The sequence below is a fragment of the Ranitomeya imitator genome, chromosome 4, assembly GCF_032444005.1.
Source record: "Ranitomeya imitator isolate aRanImi1 chromosome 4, aRanImi1.pri, whole genome shotgun sequence".
Lineage (NCBI taxonomy): Eukaryota > Metazoa > Chordata > Amphibia > Anura > Dendrobatidae > Ranitomeya > Ranitomeya imitator.
The window spans coordinates 660,865,724-660,887,747 of NC_091285.1; the positions used below are offsets into that span (position 1 = coordinate 660,865,724).

At 40.2% G+C, this 22,024-nt stretch overlaps 13 non-coding genes across 13 annotated transcripts; all 13 read left to right on the plus strand.

The window, feature by feature from the left end:
* Positions 1–73, plus strand: TRNAK-UUU (transfer RNA lysine (anticodon UUU)). The gene has a single exon. It is a non-coding gene; the product is annotated as a tRNA-Lys (tRNA).
* Positions 74–5,844: 5,771 nt separating this feature from the next.
* On the plus strand, positions 5,845–5,917 carry TRNAK-UUU (transfer RNA lysine (anticodon UUU)). The gene has a single exon. It is a non-coding gene; the product is annotated as a tRNA-Lys (tRNA).
* A 935-nt stretch (positions 5,918–6,852) lies between these two features.
* On the plus strand, positions 6,853–6,925 carry TRNAI-UAU (transfer RNA isoleucine (anticodon UAU)). The gene has a single exon. It is a non-coding gene; the product is annotated as a tRNA-Ile (tRNA).
* A 935-nt stretch (positions 6,926–7,860) lies between these two features.
* Positions 7,861–7,933, plus strand: TRNAK-UUU (transfer RNA lysine (anticodon UUU)). The gene has a single exon. It is a non-coding gene; the product is annotated as a tRNA-Lys (tRNA).
* Positions 7,934–9,868: 1,935 nt separating this feature from the next.
* On the plus strand, positions 9,869–9,941 carry TRNAK-UUU (transfer RNA lysine (anticodon UUU)). Its single transcript has one exon. It is a non-coding gene; the product is annotated as a tRNA-Lys (tRNA).
* A 935-nt stretch (positions 9,942–10,876) lies between these two features.
* Positions 10,877–10,949, plus strand: TRNAI-UAU (transfer RNA isoleucine (anticodon UAU)). The gene has a single exon. It is a non-coding gene; the product is annotated as a tRNA-Ile (tRNA).
* A 935-nt stretch (positions 10,950–11,884) lies between these two features.
* On the plus strand, positions 11,885–11,957 carry TRNAK-UUU (transfer RNA lysine (anticodon UUU)). The gene has a single exon. It is a non-coding gene; the product is annotated as a tRNA-Lys (tRNA).
* Positions 11,958–14,900: 2,943 nt separating this feature from the next.
* On the plus strand, positions 14,901–14,973 carry TRNAK-UUU (transfer RNA lysine (anticodon UUU)). Its single transcript has one exon. It is a non-coding gene; the product is annotated as a tRNA-Lys (tRNA).
* A 1,943-nt stretch (positions 14,974–16,916) lies between these two features.
* TRNAK-UUU (transfer RNA lysine (anticodon UUU)) lies at positions 16,917–16,989 on the plus strand. The gene has a single exon. It is a non-coding gene; the product is annotated as a tRNA-Lys (tRNA).
* Positions 16,990–17,924: 935 nt separating this feature from the next.
* On the plus strand, positions 17,925–17,997 carry TRNAK-UUU (transfer RNA lysine (anticodon UUU)). The gene has a single exon. It is a non-coding gene; the product is annotated as a tRNA-Lys (tRNA).
* A 1,935-nt stretch (positions 17,998–19,932) lies between these two features.
* TRNAK-UUU (transfer RNA lysine (anticodon UUU)) lies at positions 19,933–20,005 on the plus strand. The gene has a single exon. It is a non-coding gene; the product is annotated as a tRNA-Lys (tRNA).
* A 935-nt stretch (positions 20,006–20,940) lies between these two features.
* Positions 20,941–21,013, plus strand: TRNAK-UUU (transfer RNA lysine (anticodon UUU)). Its single transcript has one exon. It is a non-coding gene; the product is annotated as a tRNA-Lys (tRNA).
* Positions 21,014–21,948: 935 nt separating this feature from the next.
* On the plus strand, positions 21,949–22,021 carry TRNAK-UUU (transfer RNA lysine (anticodon UUU)). Its single transcript has one exon. It is a non-coding gene; the product is annotated as a tRNA-Lys (tRNA).
* The last annotated feature ends 3 nt before the right edge of the window (positions 22,022–22,024 follow it).

The window sequence follows — 22,024 nt, forward strand, 5'->3', positions numbered from 1 at the left end:
GCCCGGATAGCTCAGTCGGTAGAGCATCAGACTTTTAATCTGAGGGTCCAGGGTTCAAGTCCCTGTTCGGGCGGATGCTTTTAATAAAGCGGAAAACAATAAACGCTATAATTTAAGGATGTGAGAAAACTACTGAAAAACAAATGATGGTGACTATTCAGAAAAATATCTTGGTTACCGTAGTTTCTTTGATTTCAGCTAGTTTATGACAGTATAGAGCCGTGACCATGTTCTGCTCGGTTGCTTTTTTGGCACCAGCAGCAAGTGATCACTGGTAATGTTATGTACCATGGCTATGGTATGATGGTACTCAGTCACTGTTTAGCACTATTACTTGGTTCTGTTATGGTGATATTCAGAAGATGCTTATTTTCATAACTGTAACTCCTGCCTACAAGCCACAAATCAATAGTAGACAGATCGCTAACAACAGCCATGTGATGTTTGGTCTCTGGGTAGTGGTAAAATCCTGATAAAAGATATGGCGGCGATCTCAACCTTTTGCGATCTTCAGGGGTAAAGATATCACATAAGTTGGGAATTTCATAAAATTCTGAACGGCTGAGGGCATCCCACAAGCAGACTCACGTGAGGTCATCACGAGAGTAAAGTGGGTGTAACTTAGTATGGCGGTATTCAGTCACTATTTTGTGTTATTATGTGGTCATGGTATTGTGGTAATCAGTCATTATTTGGTGTTTTTATGTTGGGATGGTGTTCAGTCACTATTTGATGATTTTATGTGGTAATTGTATGGCGGTGTTCAGTCATTATATGCTGTTATTATGTGGTGATGGTATGGCAGTATTCTGTCGCTATTTTAGGTTATTATGTTTGTGTTGCATGGCGATATTCAGTCAGTTTACAGTGTTATTATGTGGTGATTGTATGGCGGTATTCAGTCACTATTTGTTTTTATTATGTGCTGGTGGTTTGGCGATATTTTATCACAGTTGTTGTTAGTATATGGTGACGGTTTGGCGGTATTCAGTCATGACTCGATACAGAGCCCGGATAGCTCAGTCGGTAGAGCATCAGACTTTTAATCTGAGGGTCCGGGGTTCAAGTCCCTGTTCGGGCGGATGCTTTAAATAAAGCGGAAAACAATAAACGCTATAATTTAAGGATGTGAGAAAACTACTGAAAAACAAATGATGGTGACTATTCAGAAAAATATCTTGGTTACCGTAGTTTCTTTGATTTCAGCTAGTTTATGACAGTATAGAGCCGTGACCATGTTCTGCTCGGTTGCTTTTTTGGCACCAGCAGCAAGTGATCACTGGTAATGTTATGTACCATGGCTATGGTATGATGGTACTCAGTCACTGTTTAGCACTATTACTTGGTTCTGTTATGGTGATATTCAGAAGATGCTTATTTTCATAACTGTAACTCCTGCCTATAAGCCACAAATCAATAGTAGACAGATCGCTAACAACAGCCATGTGATGTTTGGTCTCTGGGTAGTGGTAAAATCCTGATAAAAGATATGGCGGCGATCTGAACCTTTTGCGATCTTCAGGGGTAAAGATATCACATAAGTTGGGAATTTCATAAAATTCTGAACGGCTGAGGGCATCCCACAAGCAGACTCACGTGAGGTCATCACGAGAGTAAAGTGGGTGTAACTTAGTATGGCGGTATTCAGTCACTATTTTGTGTTATTATGTGGTCATGGTATTGTGGTAATCAGTCATTATTTGGTGTTTTTATGTTGGGATGGTGTTCAGTCACTATTTGGTGATTTTATGTGGTAATTGTATGGCGGTGTTCAGTCATTATATGCTGTTATTATGTAGTGATGGTATGGCAGTATTCTGTCGCTATTTTAGGTTATTATGTTTGTGTTGCATGGCGATATTCAGTCAGTTTACAGTGTTATTATGTGGTGATTGTATGGCGGTATTCAGTCACTATTTGGTGTTATTATGTGGTGGTGGTTTGGCGATATTTTATCACATTTGTTGTTAGTATATGGTGACGGTTTGGCGGTATTCAGTCACGACTCGATACAGAGCCCGGATAGCTCAGTCGGTAGAGCATCAGACTTTTAGTTTCAACAAGTTTTTATTTTTCAACAAAAAACCAAGAAAGTTTCACAACAAAATCCCTCGCAGGGGAGTATATATGAATATTATCAAATTCTAAATTAACCTTGATGGTAATTAAACAATACAGTTAAACACGGAGACAAAGACAGGTGGTTGAAAAAGACAAGGGGGGGGGGGAAAGGGGTAAGAGATCCATTACTGCGTCAGAGTACTATCAATGGTCGGGTATAAGGACCCAATCAAAGGAAGGCAATTTAACACCAGATTGGCCTCATAGAGATAGTGTTAGGACTTTGTCAAGATTACTGCTAGAGTTCCTTTCAATCCACGGTCTCCATATTTGATAGTAAGGCTCCCATGAGTCCTCTCTTGTAGCTTGTATTCGTTCACATAACATGATAGTGTTCATCTTGTCAATTACTGAGGAAAGAGATAGGGTAGTTGTTTTCCATTTTGTTGCAATGTGTAGCTTAGCGGCGAGGAACAGCTGATTGACTAGAATATGGAGTTTGTTGGAGAAGCCCGGGTATCTAGCTCCCAGCAGGAACACCGTTGCGTCTAACTGAATCGTTCCACCATAAAGCTCCTCTACAATAGATTTGATCTTTGACCAGAGTGTGGAAACGACCGGACAATCCCACCACGTATGCTTTAGATCTCCCAGAGCTCCACACCCCCTGAAACACCGATCTGATAGATTTGGGTAGATGGCATGTAATTTGCTCGGAACTAAATATGTCCTATGTAGGAGCTTGATGGATGTTTCAACTAAAGAGGTTTGAAGACTTCCCTTAGAGAGGGTGCAGCAGCACTTTTGCCACTCCAATGGGGACATTATCTTATTAAGGTCTCTTTCCCAATGTATCATATATGTGAGTTTTACATCCTCTGATATTGCGTTTAGGTTTGAGTAAATCAAAGAGATGGCTCCCCTGCCCAGTGGGTCATTTAAACATATTTGCTCGTAACCCGATGGGCGGTGGGTGACACCATGTCCCAGGATCTGTTCAGCAAAGTGAAAAATTTGAATGATACGCAATATTTCAGAGCTAGGTGGAGAGTACTTTTGGATGAACTCTTGTTTGGTGAGTAGAATATTAAATGGCGAAGTAAGATGTTTAAGGGTATTTAGACCTCTAGACACCCACCAATGGAAAGGGCGGGGCTCCAACCCTGGTGGAAAAGCTGGATTATGAAAAATATGCGTCATTAAGGAAGTTTTGGATTGTAGGGAGTGTTTAAATCTTTCCTTCCTCCATAACATCAGGGAATGTGCTGTGAATGGAGCTGATACATGGATCCCTTTTGGAAGTCTTTGCAACGACCACATGAGGCCTGGTAGAGTGAATGGGGTCAGGAAGTGAGATTCGAGATTCACCCATCTGGGTGCGCTATGGTTGTCCGCATTAGCACTTATTAGCTGGGCTAGTTGGGCCGCTCTATGGTATAAAGTGAAGTTGGGCAGAGACATACCTCCTCGTCTTCTACTAATAAACATGGTTTTAAGTCTTATCCTAGGTCTTTTTCCCTGCCATAAAAATTTTGAGATCGTGCTATGAATATCTAGTAACGTTTTGGCAGGGACAGGGATGGGCAAAGATCGGAAAACATACAGAAATCGTGGTAAGGAAACCATCTTAATGGCGTGTAGCCTACCTAACCAGGATAAGGGCATAGATGACCATCTGGTAAGATCCGATTTGAGATTTTTAATTAAGGGGGCATAGTTCCATTTAAATAAAGTCGACCTATGGGGCGTTAGATTGATGCCGAGATAGGTTAAGTACTGCTCATTTCTGGTAAACTTAAATTGTGTTGTTATGTTGTTTTGTATGTCTCTGGGGGTGTTAATAAATAGGGCTTCAGATTTGTCAACGTTAATTTTGAGACCAGAAACCAGTTCAAACTCATGGAGAGCGACAAAGAGATTTGGGAGTGTAATAGCGGGGTTGACTATGGATAATAGTAGATCATCTGCAAAAAGGCTAGCCTTGTATTGATCGTCTCTAATTATAGGTCCATTAATGTTGGGGTTGGCTCTGATAGCTTCCGCTAGGGGTTCCATGGCTAATGCGAATAAGGCCGGAGAAAGCGGACATCCCTGCCTGGTACCACGTTGTATGTTAATAGGGGTAGGCTGGTTTGAAGGTAATTTCAGATAGGCCGTGGGGCGATCATATAGCAGTTTAAGGCAAGAGGTAATACCTCTTGGGAAGCCAAACTTAGTGAGGACTTCGAATAAGTATGACCATGATACCGAGTCAAAGGCCTTCTCTATATCGAGTGCTAACAAGAGTAAGGATTGCTTGGAGTGATTAGCTGAATGTATTAAGTTAAGGTTCCTCCTAATATTGTCAGGGCCCTGTCTCTTGGGGATGAACCCTACCTGATCTCGATGAACCAGGATGGGTAGTATTTTATTGATTCTGGCCGTGATTATGGATGTAAAAATTTTTAAATCTATGTTTAGCAATGAAATAGGCCTATAGTTCTTGGGGTAAAGGTGATCTTTCTTCGGTTTTGGAATTACAGTTACGTGGGCAATATAAAATTCAGGTGGCATTTGAGTTCCGTTTAGTAGAGCATTACAGAAGCTCTGTATGTGAGGTATGAGTAAGCTGTCAAATTTTTTGTAGTACTGTGCTGTGAGTCCATCAGGCCCAGGAGCCTTGTTTTTTTTCAAATTTTTTATCGTTGCTTTTATTTCGTCAGAGTTGATTGGTGCTTGGAGATAAGCTGTGTCTGTGTCTGGGACTTTAGGTAGTGTCAGATCTTTGAGGAAGTTCTGAATGCGGATCGGGGAAGGGGGCATCAGACTTTTAATCTGAGGGCCCAGGGTTCAAGTCACTGTTCGGGCTGATGCTTTTAATAAAGCGGAAAACAATAAACGCTATAATTTAAGGATGTGAGAAAACTACTGAAAAACAAATGATGGTGACTATTCAGAAAAATATCTTGGTTACCGTAGTTTCTTTGATTTCAGCTAGTTTATGACAGTATAGAGCCGTGACCATGTTCTGCTCGGTTGCTTTTTTGGCACCAGCAGCAAGTGATCACTGGTAATGTTATGTACCATGGCTATGGTATGATGGTACTCAGTCACTGTTTAGCACTATTACTTGGTTCTGTTATGGTGATATTCAGAAGATGCTTATTTTCATAACTGTAACTCCTGCCTATAAGCCACAAATCAATAGTAGACAGATCGCTAACAACAGCCATGTGATGTTTGGTCTCTGGGTAGTGGTAAAATCCTGATAAAAGATATGGCGGCGATCTGAACCTTTTGCGATCTTCAGGGGTAAAGATATCACATAAGTTGGGAATTTCATAAAATTCTGAACGGCTGAGGGCATTCCACAAGCAGACTCACGTGAGGTCATCACGAGAGTAAAGTGGGTGTAACTTAGTATGGCGGTATTCAGTCACTATTTTGTGTTATTATGTGGTCATGGTATTGTGGTAATCAGTCAATATTTGGTGTTTTTATGTTGGGATGGTGTTCAGTCACTATTTGGTGATTTTATGTGGTAATTGTATGGCGGTGTTCAGTCATTATATGCTGTTATTATGTGGTGATGGTATGGCAGTATTCTGTCGCTATTTTAGGTCATTATGTTTGTGTTGCATGGCGATATTCAGTCAGTTTACAGTGTTATTATGTGGTGATTGTATGGCGGTATTCAGTCACTATTTGGTGTTATTATGTTGTGGTGGTTTGGCGATATTTTATCACATTTGTTGTTAGTATATGGTGACGGTTTGGCGGTATTCAGTCACGACTCGATACAGAGCCCGGATAGCTCAGTCGGTAGAGCATCAGACTTTTAATCTGAGGGTCCAGGGTTCAAGTCCCTGTTCGGGCGGATGCTTTTAATAAAGCGGAAAACAATAAACGCTATAATTTAAGGATGTGAGAAAACTACTGAAAAACAAATGATGGTGACTATTCAGAAAAATGTCTTGGTTACCGTAGTTTCTTTGATTTCAGCTAGTTTATGACAGTATAGAGCCGTGACCATGTTCTGCTCGGTTGCTTTTTTGGCACCAGCAGCAAGTGATCACTGGTAATGTTATGTACCATGGCTATGGTATGATGGTACTCAGTCACTGTTTAGCACTATTACTTGGTTCTGTTATGGTGATATTCAGAAGATGCTTATTTTCATAACTGTAACTCCTGCCTATAAGCCACAAATCAATAGTAGACAGATCGCTAACAACAGCCATGTGATGTTTGGTCTCTGGGTAGTGGTAAAATCCTGATAAAAGATATGGCGGCGATCTGAACCTTTTGCGATCTTCAGGGGTAAAGATATCACATAAGTTGGGAATTTCATAAAATTCTGAACGGCTGAGGGCATCCCACAAGCAGACTCACGTGAGGTCATCACGAGAGTAAAGTGGGTGTAACTTAGTATGGCGGTATTCAGTCACTATTTTGTGCTATTACGTGGTCATGGTATTGTGGTAATCAGTCATTATTTGGTGTTTTTATGTTGGGATGGTGTTCAGTCACTATTTGGTGATTTTATGTGGTAATTGTATGGCGGTGTTCAGTCATTATATGCTGTTATTATGTGGTGATGGTATGGCAGTATTCTGTCGCTATTTTAGGTTATTATGTTTGTGTTGCATGGCGATATTCAGTCAGTTTACAGTGTTATTATGTGGTGATTGTATGGCGGTATTCAGTCACTATTTGGTGTTATTATGTGGTGGTGGTTTGGCGATATTTTATCACATTTGTTGTTAGTATATGGTGACGGTTTGGCGGTATTCAGTCACGACTCGATACAGAGCCCGGATAGCTCAGTCGGTAGAGCATTAGACTTATAATCTGAGGGTCCAGGGTTCAAGTCCCTGTTCGGGCGGATGCTTTTAATAAAGCGGAAAACAATAAACGCTATAATTTAAGGATGTGAGAAAACTACTGAAAAACAAATGATGGTGACTATTCAGAAAAATATCTTGGTTACCGTAGTTTCTTTGATTTCAGCTAGTTTATGACAGTATAGAGCCGTGACCATGTTCTGCTCGGTTGCTTTTTTGGCACCAGCAGCAAGTGATCACTGGTAATGTTATGTACCATGGCTATGGTATGATGGTACTCAGTCACTGTTTAGCACTATTACTTGGTTCTGTTATGGTGATATTCAGAAGATGCTTATTTTCATAACTGTAACTCCTGCCTATAAGCCACAAATCAATAGTAGACAGATCGCTAACAACAGCCATGTGATGTTTGGTCTCTGGGTAGTGGTAAAATCCTGATAAAAGATATGGCGGCGATCTCAACCTTTTGCGATCTTCAGGGGTAAAGATATCACATAAGTTGGGAATTTCATAAAATTCTGAACGGCTGAGGGCATCCCACAAGCAGACTCACGTGAGGTCATCACGAGAGTAAAGTGGGTGTAACTTAGTATGGCGGTATTCAGTCACTATTTTGTGTTATTATGTGGTCATGGTATTGTGGTAATCAGTCATTATTTGGTGTTTTTATGTTGGGATGGTGTTCAGTCACTATTTGGTGATTTTATGTGGTAATTGTATGGCGGTGTTCAGTCATTATATGCTGTTATTATGTGGTGATGGTATGGCAGTATTCTGTCGCTATTTTAGGTTATTATGTTTGTGTTGCATGGCGATATTCAGTCAGTTTACAGTGTTATTATGTGGTGATTGTATGGCGGTATTCAGTCACTATTTGGTGTTATTATGTGGTGGTGGTTTGGCGATATTTTATCACATTTGTTGTTAGTATATGGTGACGGTTTGGCGGTATTCAGTCACGACTCGATACCGAGCCCGGATAGCTCAGTCGGTAGAGCATCAGACTTTTAATCTGAGGGTCCAGGGTTCAAGTCCCTGTTCGGGCGGATGCTTTTAATAAAGCGGAAAACAATAAACGCTATAATTTAAGGATGTGAGAAAACTACTGAAAAACAAATGATGGTGACTATTCAGAAAAATATCTTGGTTACCGTAGTTTCTTTGATTTCAGCTAGTTTATGACAGTATAGAGCCGTGACCATGTTCTGCTCGGTTGCTTTTTTGGCACCAGCAGCAAGTGATCACTGGTAATGTTATGTACCATGGCTATGGTATGATGGTACTCAGTCACTGTTTAGCACTATTACTTGGTTCTGTTATGGTGATATTCAGAAGATGCTTATTTTCATAACTGTAACTCCTGCCTATAAGCCACAAATCAATAGTAGACAGATCGCTAACAACAGCCATGTGATGTTTGGTCTCTGGGTAGTGGTAAAATCCTGATAAAAGATATGGCGGCGATCTCAACCTTTTGCGATCTTCAGGGGTAAAGATATCACATAAGTTGGGAATTTCATAAAATTCTGAACGGCTGAGGGCATCCCACAAGCAGACTCACGTGAGGTCATCACGAGAGTAAAGTGGGTGTAACTTAGTATGGCGGTATTCAGTCACTATTTTGTGTTATTATGTGGTCATGGTATTGTGGTAATCAGTCATTATTTGGTGTTTTTATGTTGGGATGGTGTTCAGTCACTATTTGGTGATTTTATGTGGTAATTGTATGGCGGTGTTCAGTCATTATATGCTGTTATTATGTGGTGATGGTATGGCAGTATTCTGTCGCTATTTTAGGTTATTATGTTTGTGTTGCATGGCGATATTCAGTCAGTTTACAGTGTTATTATGTGGTGATTGTATGGCGGTATTCAGTCACTATTTGGTGTTATTATGTGGTGGTGGTTTGGCGATATTTTATCACATTTGTTGTTAGTATATGGTGACGGTTTGGCGGTATTCAGTCACGACTCGATACAGAGCCCGGATAGCTAAGTCGGTAGAGCATCAGACTTTTAATCTGAGGTTCAAGTCCCTGTTCGGGCGGATGCTTTTAATAAAGCGGAAAACAATAAACGCTATAATTTAAGGATGTGAGAAAACTACTGAAAAACAAATGATGGTGACTATTCAGAAAAATATCTTGGTTACCGTAGTTTCTTTGATTTCAGCTAGTTTATGACAGTATAGAGCCGTGACCATGTTCTGCTCGGTTCCTTTTTTGGCACCAGCAGCAAGTGATCACTGGTAATGTTATGTACCATGGCTATGGTATGATGGTACTCAGTCACTGTTTAGCACTATTACTTGGTTCTGTTATGGTGATATTCAGAAGATGCTTATTTTCATAACTGTAACTCCTGCCTATAAGCCACAAATCAATAGTAGACAGATCGCTAACAACAGCCATGTGATGTTTGGTCTCTGGGTAGTGGTAAAATCCTGATAAAAGATATGGCAGCGATCTCAACCTTTTGCGATCTTCAGGGGTAAAGATATCACATAAGTTGGGAATTTCATAAAATTCTGAACGGCTGAGGGCATCCCACAAGCAGACTCACGTGAGGTCATCACGAGAGTAAAGTGGGTGTAACTTAGTATGGCGGTATTCAGTCACTATTTTGTGTTATTATGTGGTCATGGTATTGTGGTAATCAGTCATTATTTGGTGTTTTTATGTTGGGATGGTGTTCAGTCACTATTTGGTGATTTTATGTGGTAATTGTATGGCGGTGTTCAGTCATTATATGCTGTTATTATGTGGTGATGGTATGGCAGTATTCTGTCGCTATTTTAGGTTATTATGTTTGTGTTGCATGGCGATATTCAGTCAGTTTACAGTGTTATTATGTGGTGATTGTATGGCGGTATTCAGTCACTATTTGGTGTTATTATGTGGTGGTGGTTTGGCGATATTTTATCACATTTGTTGTTAGTATATGGTGACGGTTTGGCGGTATTCAGTCACGACTCGATACAGAGCCCGGATAGCTCAGTCGGTAGAGCATCAGACTTTTAATCTGAGGGTCCAGGGTTCAAGTCCCTGTTCGGGCGGATGCTTTTAATAAAGCGGAAAACAATAAACGCTATAATTTAAGGATGTGAGAAAACTACTGAAAAACAAATGATGGTGACTATTCAGAAAAATATCTTGGTTACCGTAGTTTCTTTGATTTCAGCTAGTTTATGACAGTATAGAGCCGTGACCATGTTCTGCTCGGTTGCTTTTTTGGCACCAGCAGCAAGTGATCACTGGTAATGTTATGTACCATGGCTATGGTATGATGGTACTCAGTCACTGTTTAGCACTATTACTTGGTTCTGTTATGGTGATATTCAGAAGATGCTTATTTTCATAACTGTAACTCCTGCCTATAAGCCACAAATCAATAGTAGACAGATCGCTAACAACAGCCATGTGATGTTTGGTCTCTGGGTAGTGGTAAAATCCTGATAAAAGATATGGCGGCGATCTGAACCTTTTGCGATCTTCAGGGGTAAAGATATCACATAAGTTGGGAATTTCATAAAATTCTGAACGGCTGAGGGCATCCCACAAGCAGACTCACGTGAGGTCATCACGAGAGTAAAGTGGGTGTAACTTAGTATGGCGGTATTCAGTCACTATTTTGTGTTATTACGTGGTCATGGTATTGTGGTAATCAGTCATTATTTGGTGTTTTTATGTTGGGATGGTGTTCAGTCACTATTTGGTGATTTTATGTGGTAATTGTATGGCGGTGTTCAGTCATTATATGCTGTTATTATGTGGTGATGGTATGGCAGTATTCTGTCGCTATTTTAGGTTATTATGTTTGTGTTGCATGGCGATATTCAGTCAGTTTACAGTGTTATTATGTGGTGATTGTATGGCGGTATTCAGTCACTATTTGGTGTTATTATGTGGTGGTGGTTTGGCGATATTTTATCACATTTGTTGTTAGTATATGGTGACGGTTTGGCGGTATTCAGTCACGACTCGATACAGAGCCCGGATAGCTCAGTCGGTAGAGCATTAGACTTATAATCTGAGGGTCCAGGGTTCAAGTCCCTGTTCGGGCGGATGCTTTTAATAAAGCGGAAAACAATAAACGCTATAATTTAAGGATGTGAGAAAACTACTGAAAAACAAATGATGGTGACTATTCAGAAAAATATCTTGGTTACCGTAGTTTCTTTGATTTCAGCTAGTTTATGACAGTATAGAGCCGTGACCATGTTCTGCTCGGTTGCTTTTTTGGCACCAGCAGCAAGTGATCACTGGTAATGTTATGTACCATGGCTATGGTATGATGGTACTCAGTCACTGTTTAGCACTATTACTTGGTTCTGTTATGGTGATATTCAGAAGATGCTTATTTTCATAACTGTAACTCCTGCCTATAAGCCACAAATCAATAGTAGACAGATCGCTAACAACAGCCATGTGATGTTTGGTCTCTGGGTAGTGGTAAAATCCTGATAAAAGATATGGCGGCGATCTGAACCTTTTGCGATCTTCAGGGGTAAAGATATCACATAAGTTGGGAATTTCATAAAATTCTGAACGGCTGAGGGCATCCCACAAGCAGACTCACGTGAGGTCATCACGAGAGTAAAGTGGGTGTAACTTAGTATGGCGGTATTCAGTCACTATTTTGTGTTATTATGTGGTCATGGTATTGTGGTAATCAGTCATTATTTGGTGTTTTTATGTTGGGATGGTGTTCAGTCACTATTTGGTGATTTTATGTGGTAATTGTATGGCGGTGTTCAGTCATTATATGCTGTTATTATGTGGTGATGGTATGGCAGTATTCTGTCGCTATTTTAGGTTATTATGTTTGTGTTGCATGGCGATATTCAGTCAGTTTACAGTGTTATTATGTGGTGATTGTATGGCGGTATTCAGTCACTATTTGGTGTTATTATGTGGTGGTGGTTTGGCGATATTTTATCACATTTGTTGTTAGTATATGGTGACGGTTTGGCGGTATTCAGTCACGACTCGATACAGAGCCCGGATAGCTCAGTCGGTAGAGCATCAGACTTTTAATCTGAGGGTCCAGGGTTCAAGTCCCTGTTCGGGCGGATGCTTTTAATAAAGCGGAAAACAATAAACGCTATAATTTAAGGATGTGAGAAAACTACTGAAAAACAAATGATGGTGACTATTCAGAAAAATATCTTGGTTACCGTAGTTTCTTTGATTTCAGCTAGTTTATGACAGTATAGAGCCGTGACCATGTTCTGCTCGGTTGCTTTTTTGGCACCAGCAGCAAGTGATCACTGGTAATGTTATGTACCATGGCTATGGTATGATGGTACTCAGTCACTGTTTAGCACTATTACTTGGTTCTGTTATGGTGATATTCAGAAGATGCTTATTTTCATAACTGTAACTCCTGCCTATAAGCCACAAATCAATAGTAGACAGATCGCTAACAACAGCCATGTGATGTTTGGTCTCTGGGTAGTGGTAAAATCCTGATAAAAGATATGGCGGCGATCTGAACCTTTTGCGATCTTCAGGGGTAAAGATATCACATAAGTTGGGAATTTCATAAAATTCTGAACGGCTGAGGGCATCCCACAAGCAGACTCACGTGAGGTCATCACGAGAGTAAAGTGGGTGTAACTTAGTATGGCGGTATTCAGTCACTATTTTGTGTTATTATGTGGTCATGGTATTGTGGTAATCAGTCATTATTTGGTGTTTTTATGTTGGGATGGTGTTCAGTCACTATTTGGTGATTTTATGTGGTAATTGTATGGCGGTGTTCAGTCATTATATGCTGTTATTATGTGGTGATGGTATGGCAGTATTCTGTCGCTATTTTAGGTTATTATGTTTGTGTTGCATGGCGATATTCAGTCAGTTTACAGTGTTATTATGTGGTGATTGTATGGCGGTATTCAGTCACTATTTGGTGTTATTATGTGGTGGTGGTTTGGCGATATTTTATCACATTTGTTGTTAGTATATGGTGACGGTTTGGCGGTATTCAGTCACGACTCGATACAGAGCCCAGATAGCTCAGTCGGTAGAGCATCAGACTTTTAATCTGAGGGTCCAGGGTTCAAGTCCCTGTTCGGGCGGATGCTTTTAATAAAGCGGAAAACAATAAACGCTATAATTTAAGGATGTGAGAAAACTACTGAAAAACAAATGATGGTGACTATTCAGAAAAATATCTTGGTTACCGTAGTTTCTTTGATTTCAGCTAGTTTATGACAGTATAGAGCCGTGACCATGTTCTGCTCGGTTGCTTTTTTGGCACCAGCAGCAAGTGATCACTGGTAATGTTATGTACCATGGCTATGGTATGATGGTACTCAGTCACTGTTTAGCACTATTACTTGGTTCTGTTATGGTGATATTCAGAAGATGCTTATTTTCATAACTGTAACTCCTGCCTATAAGCCACAAATCAATAGTAGACAGATCGCTAACAACAGCCATGTGATGTTTGGTCTCTGGGTAGTGGTAAAATCCTGATAAAAGATATGGCGGCGATCTCAACCTTTTGCGATCTTCAGGGGTAAAGATATCACATAAGTTGGGAATTTCATAAAATTCTGAACGGCTGAGGGCATCCCACAAGCAGACTCACGTGAGGTCATCACGAGAGTAAAGTGGGTGTAACTTAGTATGGCGGTATTCAGTCACTATTTTGTGTTATTATGTGGTCATGGTATTGTGGTAATCAGTCATTATTTGGTGTTTTTATGTTGGGATGGTGTTCAGTCACTATTTGGTGATTTTATGTGGTAATTGTATGGCGGTGTTCAGTCATTATATGCTGTTATTATGTGGTGATGGTATGGCAGTATTCTGTCGCTATTTTAGGTTATTATGTTTGTGTTGCATGGCGATATTCAGTCAGTTTACAGTGTTATTATGTGGTGATTGTATGGCGGTATTCAGTCACTATTTGGTGTTATTATGTGGTGGTGGTTTGGCGATATTTTATCACATTTGTTGTTAGTATATGGTGACGGTTTGGCGGTATTCAGTCACGACTCGATACAGAGCCCGGATAGCTAAGTCGGTAGAGCATCAGACTTTTAATCTGAGGTTCAAGTCCCTGTTCGGGCGGATGCTTTTAATAAAGCGGAAAACAATAAACGCTATAATTTAAGGATGTGAGAAAACTACTGAAAAACAAATGATGGTGACTATTCAGAAAAATATCTTGGTTACCGTAGTTTCTTTGATTTCAGCTAGTTTATGACAGTATAGAGCCGTGACCATGTTCTGCTCGGTTGCTTTTTTGGCACCAGCAGCAAGTGATCACTGGTAATGTTATGTACCATGGCTATGGTATGATGGTACTCAGTCACTGTTTAGCACTATTACTTGGTTCTGTTATGGTGATATTCAGAAGATGCTTATTTTCATAACTGTAACTCCTGCCTATAAGCCACAAATCAATAGTAGACAGATCGCTAACAACAGCCATGTGATGTTTGGTCTCTGGGTAGTGGTAAAATCCTGATAAAAGATATGGCGGCGATCTCAACCTTTTGCGATCTTCAGGGGTAAAGATATCACATAAGTTGGGAATTTCATAAAATTCTGAACGGCTGAGGGCATCCCACAAGCAGGCTCACGTGAGGTCATCACGAGAGTAAAGTGGGTGTAACTTAGTATGGCGGTATTCAGTCACTATTTTGTGTTATTATGTGGTCATGGTATTGTGGTAATCAGTCATTATTTGGTGTTTTTATGTTGGGATGGTGTTCAGTCACTATTTGGTGATTTTATGTGGTAATTGTATGGCGGTGTTCAGTCATTATATGCTGTTATTATGTGGTGATGGTATGGCAGTATTCTGTCGCTATTTTAGGTTATTATGTTTGTGTTGCATGGCGATATTCAGTCAGTTTACAGTGTTATTATGTGGTGATTGTATGGCGGTCTTCAGTCACTATTTGGTGTTATTATGTGGTGGTGGTTTGGCGATATTTTATCACATTTGTTGTTAGTATATGGTGACGGTTTGGCGGTATTCAGTCACGACTCGATACAGAGCCCGGATAGCTCAGTCGGTAGAGCATCAGACTTTTAATCTGAGGGTCCAGGGTTCAAGTCCCTGTTCGGGCGGATGCTTTTAATAAAGCGGAAAACAATAAACGCTATAATTTAAGGATGTGAGAAAACTACTGAAAAACAAATGATGGTGACTATTCAGAAAAATATCTTGGTTACCGTAGTTTCTTTGATTTCAGCTAGTTTATGACAGTATAGAGCCGTGACCATGTTCTGCTCGGTTGCTTTTTTGGCACCAGCAGCAAGTGATCACTGGTAATGTTATGTACCATGGCTATGGTATGATGGTACTCAGTCACTGTTTAGCACTATTACTTGGTTCTGTTATGGTGATATTCAGAAGATGCTTATTTTCATAACTGTAACTCCTGCCTATAAGCCACAAATCAATAGTAGACAGATCGCTAACAACAGCCATGTGATGTTTGGTCTCTGGGTAGTGGTAAAATCCTGATAAAAGATATGGCGGCGATCTCAACCTTTTGCGATCTTCAGGGGTAAAGATATCACATAAGTTGGGAATTTCATAAAATTCTGAACGGCTGAGGGCATCCCACAAGCAGACTCACGTGAGGTCATCACGAGAGTAAAGTGGGTGTAACTTAGTATGGCGGTATTCAGTCACTATTTTGTGTTATTATGTGGTCATGGTATTGTGGTAATCAGTCATTATTTGGTGTTTTTATGTTGGGATGGTGTTCAGTCACTATTTGGTGATTTTATGTGGTAATTGTATGGCGGTGTTCAGTCATTATATGCTGTTATTATGTGGTGATGGTATGGCAGTATTCTGTCGCTATTTTAGGTTATTATGTTTGTGTTGCATGGCGATATTCAGTCAGTTTACAGTGTTATTATGTGGTGATTGTATGGCGGTATTCAGTCACTATTTCGTGTTATTATGTGGTGGTGGTTTGGCGATATTTTATCACATTTGTTGTTAGTATATGGTGACGGTTTGGCGGTATTCAGTCACGACTCAATACAGAGCCCGGATAGCTCAGTCGGTAGAGCATCAGACTTTTAATCTGAGGGTCCAGGGTTCACGTCTCTGTTCGGGCGGATGCTTTTAATAAAGCGGAAAACAATAAACGCTATAATTTAAGGATGTGAGAAAACTACTGAAAAACAAATGATGGTGACTATTCAGAAAAATATCTTGGTTACCGTAGTTTCTTTGATTTCAGCTAGTTTATGACAGTATAGAGCCGTGACCATGTTCTGCTCGGTTGCTTTTTTGGCACCAGCAGCAAGTGATCACTGGTAATGTTATGTACCATGGCTATGGTATGATGGTACTCAGTCACTGTTTAGCACTATTACTTGGTTCTGTTATGGTGATATTCAGAAGATGCTTATTTTCATAACTGTAACTCCTGCCTATAAGCCACAAATCAATAGTAGACAGATCGCTAACAACAGCCATGTGATGTTTGGTCTCTGGGTAGTGGTAAAATCCTGATAAAAGATATGGCGGCGATCTCAACCTTTTGCGATCTTCAGGGGTAAAGATATCACATAAGTTGGGAATTTCATAAAATTCTGAACGGCTGAGGGCATCCCACAAGCAGACTCACGTGAGGTCATCACGAGAGTAAAGTGGGTGTAACTTAGTATGGCGGTATTCAGTCACTATTTTGTGTTATTATGTGGTCATGGTATTGTGGTAATCAGTCATTATTTGGTGTTTTTATGTTGGGATGGTGTTCAGTCACTATTTGGTGATTTTATGTGGTAATTGTATGGCGGTGTTCAGTCATTATATGCTGTTATTATGTGGTGATGGTATGGCAGTATTCTGTCGCTATTTTAGGTTATTATGTTTGTGTTGCATGGCGATATTCAGTCAGTTTACAGTGTTATTATGTGGTGATTGTATGGCGGTATTCAGTCACTATTTGGTGTTATTATGTGGTGGTGGTTTGGCGATATTTTATCACATTTGTTGTTAGTATATGGTGACGGTTTGGCGGTATTCAGTCACGACTCGTTACAGAGCCCGGATAGCTCAGTCGGTAGAGCATCAGACTTTTAATCTGAGGGTCCAGGGTTCAAGTCCCTGTTCGGGCGGATGCTTTTAATAAAGCGGAAAACAATAAACGCTATAATTTAAGGATGTGAGAAAACTACTGAAAAACAAATGATGGTGACTATTCAGAAAAATATCTTGGTTACCGTAGTTTCTTTGATTTCAGCTAGTTTATGACAGTATAGAGCCGTGACCATGTTCTGCTCGGTTGCTTTTTTGGCACCAGCAGCAAGTGATCACTGGTAATGTTATGTACCATGGCTATGGTATGATGGTACTCAGTCACTGTTTAGCACTATTACTTGGTTCTGTTATGGTGATATTCAGAAGATGCTTATTTTCATAACTGTAACTCCTGCCTATAAGCCACAAATCAATAGTAGACAGATCGCTAACAACAGCCATGTGATGTTTGGTCTCTGGGTAGTGGTAAAATCCTGATAAAAGATATGGCGGCGATCTCAACCTTTTGCGATCTTCAGGGGTAAAGATATCACATAAGTTGGGAATTTCATAAAATTCTGAACGGCTGAGGGCATCCCACAAGCAGACTCACGTGAGGTCATCACGAGAGTAAAGTGGGTGTAACTTAGTATGGCGGTATTCAGTCACTATTTTGTGTTATTATGTGGTCATGGTATTGTGGTAATCAGTCATTATTTGGTGTTTTTATGTTGGGATGGTGTTCAGTCACTATTTGGTGATTTTATGTGGTAATTGTATGGCCGTGTTCAGTCATTATATGCTGTTATTATGTTGTGATGGTATGGCAGTATTCTGTCGCTATTTTAGGTTATTATGTTTGTGTTGCATGGCGATATTCAGTCAGTTTACAGTGTTATTATGTGGTGATTGTATGGCGGTATTCAGTCACTATTTGGTGTTATTATGTGGTGGTGGTTTGGCGATATTTTATCACATTTGTTGTTAGTATGTGGTGACGGTTTGGCGGTATTCAGTCACGACTCGATACAGAGCCCGGATAGCTCAGTCGGTAGAGCATCAGACTTTTAATCTGAGGGTCCAGGGTTCAAGTCCCTGTTCGGGCGGATGCTTTTAATAAAACGGAAAACAATAAACGCTATAATTTAAGGATGTGAGAAAACTACTGAAAAACAAATGATGGTGACTATTCAGAAAAATATCTTGGTTACCGTAGTTTCTTTGATTTCAGCTAGTTTATGACAGTATAGAGCCGTGACCATGTTCTGCTCGGTTGCTTTTTTGGCACCAGCAGCAAGTGATCACTGGTAATGTTATGTACCATGGCTATGGTATGATGGTACTCAGTCACTGTTTAGCACTATTACTTGGTTCTGTTATGGTGATATTCAGAAGATGCTTATTTTCATAACTGTAGCTCCTGCCTATAAGCCACAAATCAATAGTAGACAGATCGCTAACAACAGCCATGTGATGTTTGGTCTCTGGGTAGTGGTAAAATCCTGATAAAAGATATGGCGGCGATCTCAACCTTTTGCGATCTTCAGGGGTAAAGATATCACATAAGTTGGGAATTTCATAAAATTCTGAACGGCTGAGGGCATCCCACAAGCAGACTCACGTGAGGTCATCACGAGAGTAAAGTGGGTGTAACTTAGTATGGCGGTATTCAGTCACTATTTTGTGTTATTATGTGGTCATGGTATTGTGGTAATCAGTCATTATTTGGTGTTTTTATGTTGGGATGGTGTTCAGTCACTATTTGGTGATTTTATGTGGTAATTGTATGGCGGTGTTCAGTCATTATATGCTGTTATTATGTGGTGATGGTATGGCAGTATTCTGTCGCTATTTTAGGTTATTATGTTTGTGTTGCATGGCGATATTCAGTCAGTTTACAGTGTTATTATGTGGTGATTGTATGGCGGTATTCAGTCACTATTTGGTGTTATTATGTGGTGGTGGTTTGGCGATATTTTATCACATTTGTTGTTAGTATATGGTGACGGTTTGGCGGTATTCAGTCACGACTCGATACAGAGCCCGGATAGCTAAGTCGGTAGAGCATCAGACTTTTAATCTGAGGTTCAAGTCCCTGTTCGGGCGGATGCTTTTAATAAAGCGGAAAACAATAAACGCTATAATTTAAGGATGTGAGAAAACTACTGAAAAACAAATGATGGTGACTATTCAGAAAAATATCTTGGTTACCGTAGTTTCTTTGATTTCAGCTAGTTTATGACAGTATAGAGCCGTGACCATGTTCTGCTCGGTTGCTTTTTTGGCACCAGCAGCAAGTGATCACTGGTAATGTTATGTACCATGGCTATGGTATGATGGTACTCAGTCACTGTTTAGCACTATTACTTGGTTCTGTTATGGTGATATTCAGAAGATGCTTATTTTCATAACTGTAACTCCTGCCTATAAGCCACAAATCAATAGTAGACAGATCGCTAACAACAGCCATGTGATGTTTGGTCTCTGGGTAGTGGTAAAATCCTGATAAAAGATATGGCGGCGATCTCAACCTTTTGCGATCTTCAGGGGTAAAGATATCACATAAGTTGGGAATTTCATAAAATTCTGAACGGCTGAGGGCATCCCACAAGCAGGCTCACGTGAGGTCATCACGAGAGTAAAGTGGGTGTAACTTAGTATGGCGGTATTCAGTCACTATTTTGTGTTATTATGTGGTCATGGTATTGTGGTAATCAGTCATTATTTGGTGTTTTTATGTTGGGATGGTGTTCAGTCACTATTTGGTGATTTTATGTGGTAATTGTATGGCGGTGTTCAGTCATTATATGCTGTTATTATGTGGTGATGGTATGGCAGTATTCTGTCGCTATTTTAGGTTATTATGTTTGTGTTGCATGGCGATATTCAGTCAGTTTACAGTGTTATTATGTGGTGATTGTATGGCGGTATTCAGTCACTATTTGGTGTTATTATGTGGTGGTGGTTTGGCGATATTTTATCACATTTGTTGTTAGTATATGGTGACGGTTTGGCGGTATTCAGTCACGACTCGATACAGAGCCCGGATAGCTCAGTCGGTAGAGCATCAGACTTTTAATCTGAGGGTCCAGGGTTCAAGTCCCTGTTCGGGCGGATGCTTTTAATAAAACGGAAAACAATAAACGCTATAATTTAAGGATGTGAGAAAACTACTGAAAAACAAATGATGGTGACTATTCAGAAAAATATCTTGGTTACCGTAGTTTCTTTGATTTCAGCTAGTTTATGACAGTATAGAGCCGTGACCATGTTCTGCTCGGTTGCTTTTTTGGCACCAGCAGCAAGTGATCACTGGTAATGTTATGTACCATGGCTATGGTATGATGGTACTCAGTCACTGTTTAGCACTATTACTTGGTTCTGTTATGGTGATATTCAGAAGATGCTTATTTTCATAACTGTAGCTCCTGCCTATAAGCCACAAATCAATAGTAGACAGATCGCTAACAACAGCCATGTGATGTTTGGTCTCTGGGTAGTGGTAAAATCCTGATAAAAGATATGGCGGCGATCTCAACCTTTTGCGATCTTCAGGGGTAAAGATATCACATAAGTTGGGAATTTCATAAAATTCTGAACGGCTGAGGGCATCCCACAAGCAGACTCACGTGAGGTCATCACGAGAGTAAAGTGGGTGTAACTTAGTATGGCGGTATTCAGTCACTATTTTGTGTTATTATGTGGTCATGGTATTGTGGTAATCAGTCATTATTTGGTGTTTTTATGTTGGGATGGTGTTCAGTCACTATTTGGTGATTTTATGTGGTAATTGTATGGCGGTGTTCAGTCATTATATGCTGTTATTATGTGGTGATGGTATGGCAGTATTCTGTCGCTATTTTAGGTTATTATGTTTGTGTTGCATGGCGATATTCAGTCAGTTTACAGTGTTATTATGTGGTGATTGTATGGCGGTATTCAGTCACTATTTCGTGTTATTATGTGGTGGTGGTTTGGCGATATTTTATCACATTTGTTGTTAGTATATGGTGACGGTTTGGCGGTATTCAGTCACGACTCGATACAGAGCCCGGATAGCTCAGTCGGTAGAGCATCAGACTTTTAATCTGAGGGTCCAGGGTTCAAGTCCCTGTTCGGGCGGATGCTTTTAATAAAGCGGAAAACAATAAACGCTATAATTTAAGGATGTGAGAAAACTACTGAAAAACAAATGATGGTGACTATTCAGAAAAATATCTTGGTTACCGTAGTTTCTTTGATTTCAGCTAGTTTATGACAGTATAGAGCCGTGACCATGTTCTGCTCGGTTGCTTTTTTGGCACCAGCAGCAAGTGATCACTGGTAATGTTATGTACCATGGCTATGGTATGATGGTACTCAGTCACTGTTTAGCACTATTACTTGGTTCTGTTATGGTGATATTCAGAAGATGCTTATTTTCATAACTGTAACTCCTGCCTATAAGCCACAAATCAATAGTAGACAGATCGCTAACAACAGCCATGTGATGTTTGGTCTCTGGGTAGTGGTAAAATCCTGATAAAAGATATGGCGGCGATCTCAACCTTTTGCGATCTTCAGGGGTAAAGATATCACATAAGTTGGGAATTTCATAAAATTCTGAACGGCTGAGGGCATCCCGCAAGCAGACTCACGTGAGGTCATCACGAGAGTAAAGTGGGTGTAACTTAGTATGGCGGTATTCAGTCACTATTTTGTGTTATTATGTGGTCATGGTATTGTGGTAATCAGTCATTATTTGGTGTTTTTATGTTGGGATGGTGTTCAGTCACTATTTGGTGATTTTATGTGGTAATTGTATGGCGGTGTTCAGTCATTATATGCTGTTATTATGTGGTGATGGTATGGCAGTATTCTGTCGCTATTTTAGGTTATTATGTTTGTGTTGCATGGCGATATTCAGTCAGTTTACAGTGTTATTATGTGGTGATTGTATGGCGGTATTCAGTCACTATTTGGTGTTATTATGTGGTGGTGGTTTGGCGATATTTTATCACATTTGTTGTTAGTATATGGTGACGGTTTGGCGGTATTCAGTCACGACTCAATACAGAGCCCGGATAGCTCAGTCGGTAGAGCATCAGACTTTTAATCTGAGGGTCCAGGGTTCAAGTCCCTGTTCGGGCGGAT